The sequence below is a fragment of the Anolis sagrei genome, chromosome 2 (genome assembly GCF_037176765.1).
Source record: "Anolis sagrei isolate rAnoSag1 chromosome 2, rAnoSag1.mat, whole genome shotgun sequence".
NCBI classification, from domain to species: Eukaryota; Metazoa; Chordata; class Lepidosauria; order Squamata; family Dactyloidae; genus Anolis; species Anolis sagrei.
Window position 1 is genome coordinate 219,511,846 of NC_090022.1, and position 14,725 is coordinate 219,526,570.

At 40.9% G+C, this 14,725-nt stretch overlaps 1 protein-coding gene across 1 annotated transcript in view; it reads right to left on the bottom strand.

The window, feature by feature from the left end:
• The window catches only part of SLC1A1 (solute carrier family 1 member 1), a 63,800-nt gene that overhangs the window by 17,906 nt on the left and 31,169 nt on the right, over window positions 1-14,725 (bottom strand). The window lies entirely within an intron of this gene.

Below are 14,725 nucleotides of genomic sequence, written 5' to 3' on the forward strand. Positions count from 1 at the left end.
ATTTAACTACAACCTCTTCTTATGATAGGAATTAATTTGGGTGCATCTACGTTGTAGAATCAATACAGTTTGATCCCACTTCAATTACTGTGACACAATGCAATGGAAACATGGGAACTGTAGTTTTACAAGGTCTTTAGGCTTCTCTAACGAATAGTGCTGGTGCCTCACCAAATTACAACTCCCAGGATCCCACAGTATTCAGCCACGGTAGTTCAAGTGGTATCAAACTGCATTAATTCTACAGTGTAGATACACCCCTTGATGAATTGGGCAGAAGGGCCACATAGTTCTCCATTCCGTTTCCAATAACACTTCCAGAAATGCATAAAGCTGAATAGAGGTGATGTTTGTTACACACAGCCTGTCCCTCAGAATAGATAATAAAAGATGCATTGGTGCAATGAAGTGGTCACATTTTGTTATCATAGTTAAAAACAGATCTTGGCTACTGTCCATGCTGGTTGGGGATTCTGGAAGCTGTAATCCCCAAAATAACTCTTCTGAACTCTGGCTAACAGTCGAAATTTTATCTCCTAGAACAGGTATGGGCAAACTTTGGCCCTCCAGGTGTTTTGGACTTCAACTCCGACAATGCCTAGCAGCCTACTACAGCTCCCAGAAGCCCCCAGCCTGCCTGTCCTAGAATATTTGTATATATGTGTGTATTTATGACATTTCAACCCACATGAGAAAAAAACACAAGTACTTTAAAGAAGTAACACAAAATGTTGCGTCATCTTAAAGAAAGTCCACAAAAGCACATGCCACAACCAATTTGTTATTCTTTTAAATGATCACGAGATTTAATTTTGTTTTCACTGCAAGAGACTGACATGGCCACCTTTCTGGATATGGCTGTTTTTCAAAGCACCTGAGTGACACAGGTAATTTATTTTATGAGATGTCAACTTGTATCTGTACCCGATGCAATAAAGCCTATGTTTTAATAAAAAAATCGTTATGTTATTAGTTTTTGGAGCATGGCTTACTGAAATTAATGACAGCAGGTTTTGCCTCTCAGGGGTATTGATTTAATTAAAATTTAAGCAGCCAGGCAACAAATATTGTGGCAGCTTATTTTCTTTACAACCACAGAGAACATTTAGCCTAAATTATTCACTAATTAAGATGTCAGTTTTTTTGGAATAGGATTTCCAGCATGAAATGTTGACATCATGTTCATATTTTTAGTCCTGAAAGGAGGAGTATTGATAGCCAACACAGCATTCATAACTGGTTTAATTCAGCGGGGGACAAATATAAAAGGAGTGCTGGTGTATTCATTTCCTTGGGGCGCAAATCAGATAGAAGGGAAAGCTAATATTTCCCCCTATTTTAAAAAATGGAAACATCCCAGCAAGGACAGGGAGTTATCCTGCAAGCACTTAAAGCTCAATACTGCAAAAGAAACCACTCTAACAACCACCATGTCAGGCTAAACAGAGAAGCCATTGAAATCCACAAGCATATGAACAATTTCAACAGAAAGGAAGAAATAATGGAAATGATGAAAATATGGCTACCAGTATTTAAAAAACACTAAAATTATAACAGTAAATAAAGAACAAAACTCAAACACAGGGGAACTCCAGAGAAAAAACAACCAGGAACAGCTAGTCACCTCTCAACAAAGAATTTCCCCAGCCAGTAACAAGGCAGACCTAAAAACTGTCAGGCCATCAAATGCTAATTAAGGTGACTAATGGAAACATTCACACTGACCTCCAACAGACAAGAGTTCTTTCCCCCACCCTGGATTTTCAACCGATATACAAACCTAATTTTCCTAGTTTCCAACAGATCTCACAACCTCTGAAGATGCCTGCCATAGATGCAGGTGAAACGTCAGGAAAGAATGCTTCTAGAACATGTCCATACAGCCCAAAAAACCTACAACAACCCAAACTCAAATACCCTAAACCAGAGTTTCTCAACCTGTGGGTCCCCTGTTGTTTTGGCCTACAACTCCCAGAAATCACAGTCAGTTTACCAGCTGTTAGGATTTCTGGGAGCTGAAGGCCAAAACATCTGAGGACCCACAGGTTGAGAACTACTGCCCTAAATGGACCAGTTCATGTTTGATCTTGAAAGCTAAACAGAGTCTGCCCAGTAGAACTCTTTGCCCCAGAGTGTGGTGGAGGTTCTTTCTTTGGAGGCTTTTAAACAGAGGCTGGATAGCCATCTGTAGGGAGTGCTTTGAATGCGATTCTCCTGTTTCTTGGCAGTGAGTTGGACTGGATGGCCCACGGGGTCTCTTCCAAGTCTAGGATTCTATTACTTAGATGAGAGACCACCCAGGGCTGGCCCTAGGTAATTTTCAAGTGTAAGCAACAGTATTTACCCCCCCTCCCCAAACCAATCACTGAAAAATAAAACCTGCTGTGTGTATGTGCAGGAGTGCCTCAAGAGAGTCCATTGGGGATTCACGCTATACGCGAATGTGTCTTGCCTATTGCTTCAGCCGCCTCTGAGACAATTGATACAATTTTTTGTACTATCCACTTTGATTTGTCTTTCCATCCCCATACTATCACCGCTTGTGTGCACTCAATTATTGCTTCCTTTATTTCCCTGTGTGTAATTGCAATTACCAGTTTACCTATATGATCTCATGATACCATGGCAGAATATTAATTAATTAATTAATTAATTAGGAACATCTATTTCCTATCCTTCTCAACCTCTGAAGAAGGAGTCAGGATGGCTATCAACAGGCACTATTCAATCCCAACACAAAATAAAACATAGCATAAAATAAGTTAGTACAAATTAAGACAATTACAAATATATATTGCATTAAAACCGTTTGCCAGTTCAAATAGTCATCCTAAAAACAGTCCATTGTTGTCCATTAAAATTTTGTTTTTCCCAGCAATCAGTCTATTCTGCAAATTCTTGATCCCACATCCAGGATCTGAGTTTCTTCCAGGAGGTCAGGAGGGAGAGGGCGGATCTGATCTCATTAGGGAGGGAGTTCCACAGCCAAGGGGCCACCACGGAGAAGGCCCTGTCTCTCATCCCCACCAAATGCAACTGTGAAGGCAGTAGGATCGAGAGCAGGGTCTCTCCAGACGTTCTTAAGGTCCTTGATGGTTCGTAGAGGGAGATACGTTTGGATATATCCTGCCAATGTCCCACATGTTCTATTTTCTCTCTCCCCGCCCCCAAACTATAATCAGTGCACATGTGTGTGATTCCCCAATTCCTTTCATGTAATGAAGAGACCTAGAATTGATTATCCAAGGGATTATCCAAGGGATCTGGAGAAAGTCCTGCCATCTCTCGTCCCCGCCAAGCTGCAACAACCACATGCAGCCAGGATATCAATGATGTGTTGTTTCATCTTGCAATACTTGTAAAGTTGCAGTCATAGTTCATTACAAAGTTGAAGCCTTAGCATGAATATGTTCCTTGAATGTGGCGGAGTCTCCTCCTCTAGAGCAGTGGTTCTCAACCTGTGGGTCCCCAGATATTTTGGTCTTCAACTCCCAGAAATCCTAACAGCTGGTAAACTGGCTGGGATTTCTGTGAGTTGTAGGCTTGGGGACCCACAGGTTGAGAACCACTGCTCCAGAGGTTTTTAAACAGAGGCTGAATGGCCATCTATTGGGGGTGTTTGACTGTATATACTTGCATGGAAGAATGGGGTTGGATTGGATGGCCCTTCTGGTTTCTTCCAACTCTATGATTCTCTAATGCCTTATAGAATGTTTCAGCCTTTTAAAGGACTTACTAAATCTCAGCCTGTACTTGACTAAAGGGGAGCCCCACAATAATATTTTACTATTTCAAAATTTCAATTTCAAAATTTGGGGATTGGCCCCAAAATGAAACATGTCTCTTTCAAAAACTAACCACCAATAAAATTTGACAATTATCATTGAATGTGAACTGGTGGCAACTGTCCTCCCTGCCCCAGAAGTTCAAGCAAAGTAAGAACAAGTCACTTAGACATTAGAAACAAATGGACAGAACCCATTTCTTCCTCCATTCCATTCTAGCCCACACAATAAATTGGTCATTAAGCAGGATCACCAAAAGTCCAGCCTGTTTAACTGCCTCTGCCAACATGACTATGTTTGATGACCAAACCATAAATCCTCTCCCTGCAGAGATTGATTTCATCCTGCATACTTGGCCAGTTCCCAGAGAAGACAGTGGGTTGTTTTTGTGCTTGCATGAGATATAGGCTGCAGGGATGAAAAATCTGACTTTAAGCACCATATATGCACCCCCTTTCTTCTTTTACCCTCATTAAGACAATGGTTATTACTTAGCCAAGCACTATCAAACATTAAGAGGAGCTTTCCTGCAAAATAATGCATACAAATTGCATTGTTTATTCACCCTCAGTAAAACAGTTTCGCAAAATAAGTGCTGTATTATATTGGTGGCGACAGCCTAGAGGGAGCTCTGGCGTGGGCTGGTCCATGCGGTCACGAAGAGTCGGAAACGACGGAACGAATAAACAATAACAATGCTTTTTGGACATGCTGATGGTGAAAAAACCAATATAGTGCATGTGCCATGCTAAGTGCGGCCCATTAATAACAGTTGTTTTAAAGCCTGAATTATATTTAGTTGAAATATAGATCCATAGGATCAGAAATATTTGCGTATATGTGAACTGATCATTCAAAAACTGAGTCAGTGAGTATTCTAGTTTGAACTAAACAATATGATCCTGGCTTCAGTCTGCAAAAAAGATACTGGTTATGGTATGGCAGGATGTACTGCATTATAAAAGCCAGATATTTGGCTATGTGCTGGAATTATTACCTTAGCCCAAATTGAGCTCTTGATGTAGGCCCATTGAGTTGCATCTGGTATAGCACTGTTCAACCAGATCAAATTTCTAGTTTGTGTGCCATTTAGGACACTCATGAGCTATCTCTGTAAAAGCTCTATAACAATCACCAGGCAAACTTTGGACCTTAGATATTGCATTATCCAATGGTTAACTTGATTTATTGTAGACCTGTGCGTATTTGAAGAACGAACTTAGCTTATTTCCACCTTACTCACACATTCATTTACACTGGTCATTTATGTATTTTAATGAGGTGAGTAGCAGGTACCTGCTGCTACATCCTACATATTGGTTTAAGCTGCTATGTATACACATTACATATGTGTTACATTAGGTAACCTATGTCTATGTACATAAATTGAAACTCATATTCTCATAGGATAGAGAACTGTGATTTTATTATTGCTGTTCCATTTCTCTGCTTCCTATCTTTCCCACGTTTTTTTAAAATTCAGATTCAAACTATATGCTAAACTTATCATATATTTTGGAACAGGTGCCCCTCAAATGGTGAAAAATGTCAATTTGTCATATTTACATGAGTTTCTTCAGTTGAATGTAACATGTTGCATTACCTGATCAGAAATTGGATGGTAAACACAGGCTTAATTTGAAAGACTGCTTGTTGAGGCATGCATTTACTAAATCACAAGGACTGCACAATTTGCTTAAATGTTAAGATTTTCTCTTAAGCAACACATAGAATCATAGAAGCATAAAATTATAGAGTTGGAAGAGACCTTGTGGGTCATCCAGTCCAATTCCTTGTCAAGAAGCAGGAATATCACATTCAAAGCACCCCCTGCAGATGGCCATCCAGCCTCATAGAATCATAGAGTTGGAAGAGACCTCATGGGCCATCCAGTCCAACCCCCTGCCAAGAAGCAGGAATATTGCTTCCGTTTAAAAGCCCCTAAAGAAGGAGACTTCGGGGCAGACAGTTCCACTGCTGAATGGCTCTTACAGTCAGGAACTTCTTCCTCATGTTCAGGTGGAGTCTCCTTGTAGTTTGGAGCCATTGTTCCACGTCCTAGTCTCCAGGGCAGCAGAAAACAAGCTTGCTCCCTCCTCCCTAAGACTTCCTTTCACATATTTATACATGGCCATCATAGCCTCTTCTGCAGGCTAAACATGCTCAGCTCTTTAAGCCGCTCCTCATAGGGCTTGTTCTCCAGATCCTTGATCAATTTAGTTACCCTAGACACATTCCAGTATCCAGATAAATGATAAAAAGAATACGGAGGCTGCTTCCTAAAGGAATTCAAGAGTAAACTTTGAGGGTTGTCTGAGTATCGTTTAACATTTCCAGTTTCCTAGTATGATGTTCAATACATAAAAGGGCAACCTGTTCCCCATCTATGGTCTACTGAGTGCTCAGGATTCAGCAATGTTGGTTGGCAATTCAAGGCTATTCAAGTTCTGCAACAACTGAGCCTCTTTGCCACAAGCTGAACCTGACAGCATACGTAGAAGGTCCTACATATGTTGTTGTCATCTCCCAGAAGAGCAGCAGCAGCAGCCATGCAGCAGATGCATAATGAACTAGGTGGGAATAGAGGGAGAAGGGCATATGTCTGGCAGGACTTCTTCCCCTGCTCTGTCTTCTCTTCCACTACCCAGTGGGAGACATTTTCCTCATTTAATGGTTAAACTTGAATCCCACTTTGGGAGAAAGATGGCATCTAAATCAAATCAATCAGTAAAGTTGAGGAGGTGGAGAAAGCAGATCTAGCATACTCACTGCCATCTGTATATATAAATAGGATTTTACTCAGACACTCAAAAATATTTATTTCAGTGAAATGTACTAGGTAGTAACACAAAGATGTAGTAATACCATTGTGTTTTGTGAACCATTAAAATTATTTGTTTGATGTATTGTTGAAGGCATTCATGACTGGAATCACTGGGCTGTTGTAGGTTTTTCGGGCTATATGACCATGTTCTAGAAGCATTCTCTCCTGACGTTTCGCCTGCATCTATGGCAAGCATCTTCACAATCTCTGAGGATGCTTGCCAAAGATGCAGGCGAAACGTCAGGAGAGAATGCTTCTAGAACATGGCCATATAGCCCGAAAAACCTACAAAAACCCAATTATTTGTTTTGGTCATGCTTGGGATGACTGTGATATAGTAGTTGTTGATTTCACCTTGAGTTGGATGAAACATCTTAGGTTTAGAACATAAATTCAATAGTCTGATGTTGATATATAGTTTCAAAAATAAAAGGTGAGTTCTGCAAAGAGTTGTTATTTGGTCTATGGATAAGAACTGCAACAGCCAATATTTCAAACACTTGGAATGGCCACATTCTATCAAACAAGTGAGCTTTCCCTGCACCTTCAAATCAATTTATGGCTGCCCTAGATGAACCTGTCACAGAGTTTTTTTGGCAAGATTTGTTCAGAGGGGGGTTGTTGTTGCCTTCCTCTGAGGCTGATAGAGCATGCCTTGCCTAAGGTCCCCTGTGAATGTCATGGCTGAGAAGGTATTTGAACACTGGTCTTCAGAGGCATAGTTCAACACTTAAAAACACTACTTCAGGCTGTCTCTCCATGAAGAATCAGAGATGGATGTGACCATGTCGTTCATGCAGGAACACAAAATCAAAGCTCCCCCAACAGATGGCCATCCAGCCTCTGCTACTAAGATAAATTTTTTAAGATGTATTTGTGAATCAAACATATACAGGCAGTCCCCATGTTACGAACATCTGCTTTACAAATGACTCATAGTTAAGAACAGGGTTGAGACAACAGGAAATCTACCCCTCGGAAAGGAAATTCACTCCTGGAAGAGTTATCAAGGGGAAAAGGTGTCTCCACTGAAGCTTTCTCACCAATCCTTGTTCCCACAACAAGGCAAATTTTGCAAAATCCAATTATCACAGGGATTGAAAGTGGGGTGAAATCTTCTGAGCAGGAGCACAGAGAGCAAAACAATCACCACAGGGGTGCTAACTCTTCCCTATGCTATCCAAAACAATATATATATATATATATTTGGCTGGAGTTACACTTAAAAATGTACCTGTTCTTACATACATACACATTCAACTTATGAACAAACTTACAGAACCTATCTTGTTTGTAACTTGGGGACCACCTGTAGAGACATCATAAAGAGAGGAATAGGATGCTTAATAGGTTGCTATAAGGTTGATTGAAGGAGCCAAATACTCTAAAGGTACCAGATTTGGTGTGATCTTGGTAGATAAAGAGAGTCAGTCCTAGCTGGTAGATGGATGGGAGACCATAAAAATGCCCAGTACTATAGGCCAGGGCTTCTTATACTTTTCTACTTAGGACCCATTTTGGCCTGAGAAAAATTAATGTGACACCTTATATATAAAGTAAGAATACAAATCAAAAGTTTGCTGATAATAAATCAGCATTTGCGAGGCTTGCTAAACAGGGTGATTTTTCTTTTTATGAAGTACACCTGAAGCATCTTCTGCAGAGTCCACTGTAAACACTGAGCAACAGATTCATGTAAATGCCTAACACAGCCACCAGGTGATGTCCAAAAAACTTTTACTGTGGCCAATTTTTTCAGGATGCCAAAACTGAGCTAAGAGGACCCCATTTTAGGTTGGGACCCACAGTTTAAGAAACAGAGCTATGGACTATTTTTCAGTGGAAGAAACTTTAAAAGCATTCCTTGCCTAAGAAAACCCTATTCATGAGGTTTGACAGGTGAACCGATGGCACATACATACACAGAAGTTGATTGAGCTAATCTAGGAAAAGTGCTTTGCATGTTCAAAACCACTTTCAAAATGCTAATTACTATTATTAGCAGTAATGACAAGATATGCTAACAGCAATTATAGAATTACAAAATGCTAGAATACCTGTCTTCTGAAGTCAAATTATCTCTAAACATGTCTAGACACCTTCTCACATTTGATATAAAATTATTTTTTCCTTTTTAAGAGTCAATTAGTAGTGCAATTCTATATGTTTGCTGAAAAGTTAGTACCAGTGAATAAAATAGGGGTTATTTCTGACTCCAGCCTGCAAGAGAAAATCATCCTGAAAGGAAATTCGTTACTTCCAGTTTATTCTCTCTCCACAATAGGGCTGCAAAACTTGTTATAATTTAAATTAGTTGCTCCATAAGGGGAGACAAAACAATTTATTCTGTTTTTCCCTGTGCAAGTTTAATAGACATTATTTTAGGGTCGAGAGACCCTCCTCACACAAACATGGACAAGAGAGATGGGCACAGACAAAAATATATCCAACTGTCAGAACATGGGTAGATTAATTCCTGGCTGCCTCCTTCCTACTAACACTGCCCTATAATGGCTGAAGGAGGATGGAGAACAGCAAGGATTGTCACCAATTGTGTTATGACAGCTGGTGCACAATGACAGACTGTCCTCCAGGATCTCCTGAGAGTCCCAAAGGATGATGTTATCATTGCTCACTGACACACAGAACGAGTATAATCAGAAACCATGCTGTTTCTTTGGTGTTTCACAATCAATTTCAAGATTGCTACTTGGACAGGTCAGAGAAAGGGGCAACAGTCGTATGCATCAAACAGCAGAGATGCTATGTAAGGTCTCACACCTATCGTTCTGGTGGAAGCTGGTTCATCTACATCAGGCATGGGCAAACTTCAGCCCTCTAGATGTTTTGGACTTCAACCAGTAGGCTGTTAGAAATTGTGGGAGTTGAAGTCCAAAACATCTGGAGGGCTGAAGTTTGCCTATGCCCAATCTAGAAGAGCAGTGGACCAGACAGAAGTGTATGTGAAAGTGATGCTGATGGTTGGGCTCTCAAGACCACTAGGCTTTGAAATTCAGCAGATATGCCTTTCAGAAAGGCAGATGACGAGATGGCGGCTGTAGTGAGTGGCTGCGAACAATCACTAGAGAATCTCGTTTTGCAAGCCTATAGATTAGATGAAGGTAGAAGACAACAATCTCAGGGACACTGAGGCCGGATTCAGACAGTCCTTTTATCCCAGGAGAATCCTCATTTAAAAAAGTGGATTTTCCTGGGGGCTTGTCCACACCCACCCCAGAAAGTATGCACTTTCTGGGCTGCGTGTCCAGACGATCATTCAGGACTAGCCTGAGAAAATGTCTAGAGGCCCTCCCCCCCTCCCCTGAAGCCCCCAGACCCCTTAGAAAAGTAATAAAAACTTACCCAGCCTCCATTACAAGCCTCAGCTGGCTCTCCCAGCACATAAAATGATGCGCCAGGAGAGCGGGGGGGGGGGGGGGTTCCTTATTTAGCCTAGTAAACTGTGGGAATACTGTCTGGACTGCAGCATTCTGCAGTCCAGAACCAGAAATAATAGGTTTATCCTGTGCCTTCTAGGAAGGCATGAAATAAACCCACTTTCTAATTAATTAGCTACAAATCAGGATTTTCCTGGTTTGTAGCGAATTAATTCGGGACTGTCCAGAATGTTGTCTGGACAGTCGCTCCTTAATTGCGGAATCTACCGCAATAAAGGTCCTGTCTGGACGGGCCTGAGATGGCACAGGTAGACCCTTCTGGTGAACAGAGTTGTAGAGAAAGAATCTATAAGGCAGAAACTGGGGCTAACAACAGGAGCTCACCATGCTCACAATGATCTTTTGGTCAGCAAGTTCAGGAGCTCAGTGGTTTATCCCACTGTGCCGCCAGGGGCTCCAACATCATTCTCACCCAATGTAATATCTAGTAGTCCCTCTCTGTTTTATCTATCATATTTGAGCCTCACTCTGTAACTCCAAAATATGTTAGCATCATGTGTCCAGAAGAGGATGACTAAAATGATCAAGGGTCTGGAGAACAAGCCCTATGAGGAGTGGCTTAAAGAGCTGGGCATGTTTAGCCTGCAGAAGAGAAGGCTGAGAGGAAACATGATGGCCATGTATCAGTATGAGAGGGGAAGTCATAGGGAGGAGGGAGCAAGCTTGTTTTCTGCTGCCCTCGAGACTAGGGCACGAAACAATGGTTTCAAACTACAGGAAAGGAGATTCCACCTGAACATTAGGAAGAACTTCCTATGAGAGTTGTTCAGCTGTGGAACTCTCTGCCCCAGAGTGTAGTGGAAGCTCCTTCTTTGGAGGGTTTTAAACTGAGGCTGGATGGTCACCTGTCGGGGGTGCTTTGAATGCGATTTTCCTGCTTCTTGGCAGGGGTTGGACTGGATGGCCCATGAGATCTCTTCCAAATCTATGATTCTAACTAAATACATTTCTGCTTATTCTCAGTGGAGCCAAAGGGTCAACTTTCCTTCTTCACGATTAACAATTTTTTACTTTTATTTAAAAATATATCTTTTGTAGCTATTTAACGTATTTGGTATGTATGTGAATGCCCTGTTTTCAATTATTCCCGTTTTATTTCAGCTGTGAAAAGCTGAAACCAAGCTACAACCTAGAAGGAAATGTTTTCAAGGTACTCTTGATTTATCCAAGAGCACTTGACACCGAGATATCACCTTGCTCCAAAAGATTGTACAATTTGTAATTGTACAATAGTTGGCGTACAACTTAGGAAATAGAATTTCTACAGAAGCAGTCACGCCACTGCCTACTTCAAATCAGAGAATAACCACACAATTATGCAATGGAGCACTCACCATTCATTCCTCTGATCTGGTCAAACCTGCATGACTAGCTCATTGAAACTATGCCTGTCAAGGGTGTGCTAATGGGTTGACAGTGCCAATGTCTTGCCTATAACTTTGGGCTTCAGAATTAGAATAAATTCCACAAACCAGAAGAATACAATCTACTGGACACCTCAGCACATACTGTATCAACAGTGACAATCACATCACAAAGGAGAGCCATTTTATCTATGTAGTGTTTCCGAATACATCACAGAGTCTCAAAAGGTAGACTAAACAATATTGAAAAGGAAGTAAATCTTGTACTACATGGGAAACCCCAGGTGAGTAGCAGCTGAAACTGTGATGAAGGCAATAAAATAAGTCTTCATTGCTGCCTTACTCTCATTACTAAACAGGAATATGTACTTATTGCTTGTAGGAAACAGAGCACCACTCACACAGAACAGGGGGGACTCAAAGTAAAGAAGGTCCCAACCTCCTCAGAAGTAAATGTATTTATGGTTTTATATTGTTGTTTACTGTGATATTTGCAGCATCGAATTGTTGTCAGTGTTAGCCACTCTGAGTCCCCCCTCGGGGGTTGAGAAGGGCGGGGTAGAAATGTTGTAAATAATAAATAAACAAATGTATTGTGTATACATATGCTCAACTATTATTTCTTTTAAGAACCAAAGTTAGGAAGTGTAAGAAAGAAATAGCATATAGTAATATACTATATGTCACCGCCGTTCCTACTATGGCCCCTTCTACACTGCCATAAAAATCCAGATTATCTGCTTTGAACTGGATTATATGGCAGTGAAGACTCATATAATCCAGTTCAAAGGAGATAATCTGGATTATTCGATTTTATAATTTGGATTATGTGGCAGTGTAGAAGAAGAACTATATCAGGCATCCTTTTTGCTTCCCCTTATAATATTTGTCACTTATTTCCTGCACAATTTGATTATATCTCAAACATGAAAGTGATGTGAAAAGATAAATTAGGGCCCCATATACACTGCCATTACAATGCAGATTGAACTAGATTATAAGGTAGTATAGATTTTTATAATCCACTAGCTGGCCCCTGCCACACGTTGCTGTGGCCCAGTCAGTGTATATGTGTTTTGTGTGTGTGTGTATGTATATATATATATATGTGTGTGTGTGTGTGTGTATGTTTGTGTATATGTGTATATATGTGGTTTTGTGCATGCATTGTAATGGGGTTTTTTTTTGGCTTTTTAAGTCTCTTCTGCTGTGTTTTTCAGTGTTTTTATGACTGATGGTCACTCGTTGGTCTGATATTGTGTATTGTGTCCAAATTTGGTGTCAATTCACCCAGCGGTATTTGAGTTATGTTAATCCCACAAATGAACATTACACTTTTATTTATATAGATTTCAATCTGCATTATAAGAATTTACACAGACCATATAATGCAGATTGAACTGGATTATATGGTAGTGTAGATGGGGCCTTAGAAAGCATTCAAGAAGGGCAGGAAGTAATGAATTGGGCAGTCTCTGCTTGAAATTATATCCAATAGTAAGAGAAATCTTATAAAATCCTCTTTCCCTTTAACTATCTTTTGTATGTATTGTCAAAGGCTTTCATGGCTGGAATCACTGGGTTGTGGTAGGTTTTTTTGGGCTATATGGCCATGTTCTACAGGCATTCTCTTCTGACGTTTCACCTGCATCTATGGCAAGCATCCTCAGAGGTTTTGAGGTCAGACGTCACAACCTCTAAGGATGCTTGCCATAGATGCAGGCGAAACGTCAGGAGAGAGTGCCTCTAGAACATGGCCATATAGCCCAAAAAAACCTACCACAACCCATCTTTTGTATGTTCGTTCAGCCATCACCAGCTTTTCATCCCCTGAACTGTGCAGGTACAGCTGTACCAGGAGCTCCAATTTTGTTTGCTTTGCATTGAATGTTTGTTGTAGTCCTAAATTTCAGGGACTCTGCAGATAGGTGGCTTCTTTTGGCTGCAATCATAGGGCAAGCCACCTGTCAATTATAGATAGGTTCCCTGGTCCCGCCCCCTTTTGGGTTTTGGAGGGAATAGGAGCCAGTTTGGGTTCAGTCCACACAGAGAAGCTTTCCATGCAGGACGTAATACCAAGAGCTCCTGTAGGAAGCTTCGTCTTCTACGGCTTGGCCGGGGAAATACAGCCCCACAGCTTGGCCGAGGATCATACAGCCTTACAGCTCCTTTGCTGAGGGACTTCAGCCAGCCATCACCGAAACCTGAACTCCTTTTCCCCTGGAAGTCTACAAAGCTCTGCTTGGTAAGGGTCACTCACGGAAGCCAGAAGCAGTTGGTACCGGGTGTAGGGGCTCCACGCCAACAGAGGCAAAGACAGACTGCCCAGATTAGAAGTTAAGGATTTCCCCATTAGTTACAGTTAAGAAGATAGTGCCTGTTCCCTGTGGACAAGATTGAAAGAGCCTATAGACTGTTAAGAAAGCTTTAAAGTACCTGTTTGTTTTCCTTAATAAAGAACATTGTTGAACCTTTAAGCAATCTAAAGACTCTGCGTTTTAAGGAAATCCAAAGGCCTTTAATCTGAGGCAGTCCCGGCGTCCCGTTGGGCACACAGAATTTATGTCCTGTCTACAGTCTGATGTACAGGCCCAGCGTGCAACATCACATGAACAGTGTCTGTGTGTGTGTGTGTTCTATGGTGTTAAAGACTATAGCAACTTTTGAGCTGATCTTAACATTTTTAATTTTACCCCTTCTAATTGCAGACACAAGAAGATATCTGTATTGGTAACTATTTTCTTGTCTCCTGTTCATTTTATGTAAATAAACAATGCTTTTCATAAAACGATCATAGGTGCGAAAGGGTTCCTAATAATCTTTCCTCTGTTTCCTACAAAGTCAGAGAACAAAAAATACCTCCCATTATGGTTAAGCAACAATATGTTGCAAAGCCACATTTGTATAAGCTTCTGATGGAAAAAGTTGAAATAAGAACAGTTACCATTCTCCGTGGATATTAAAGGATGATGTATTGGGTCTATAAAACAGAGGCAAAAATGCAATTGGCTATCTGACATATTGTGCTTTATACAATGGATGAGTAGGCTTAAAACTGCCATGGGAAGAAAACTGTAATTTAAAAACATTGACACAACTGCCGCAGGTCAGTTATAGAAGCAGCTTGAAACATAACACCCAAAATATACGGGTATGTATGAGGCCCCTTCCACACAGCTGAATAAAATCCCACACTATCTGCTTTGAACTGGGATACATGGCAGTGTGGACTCTGATAACCACCCAGTTCAAAGCAAATATAGTGGGATTTTCTGCCTTGATATTTTGGGTTAT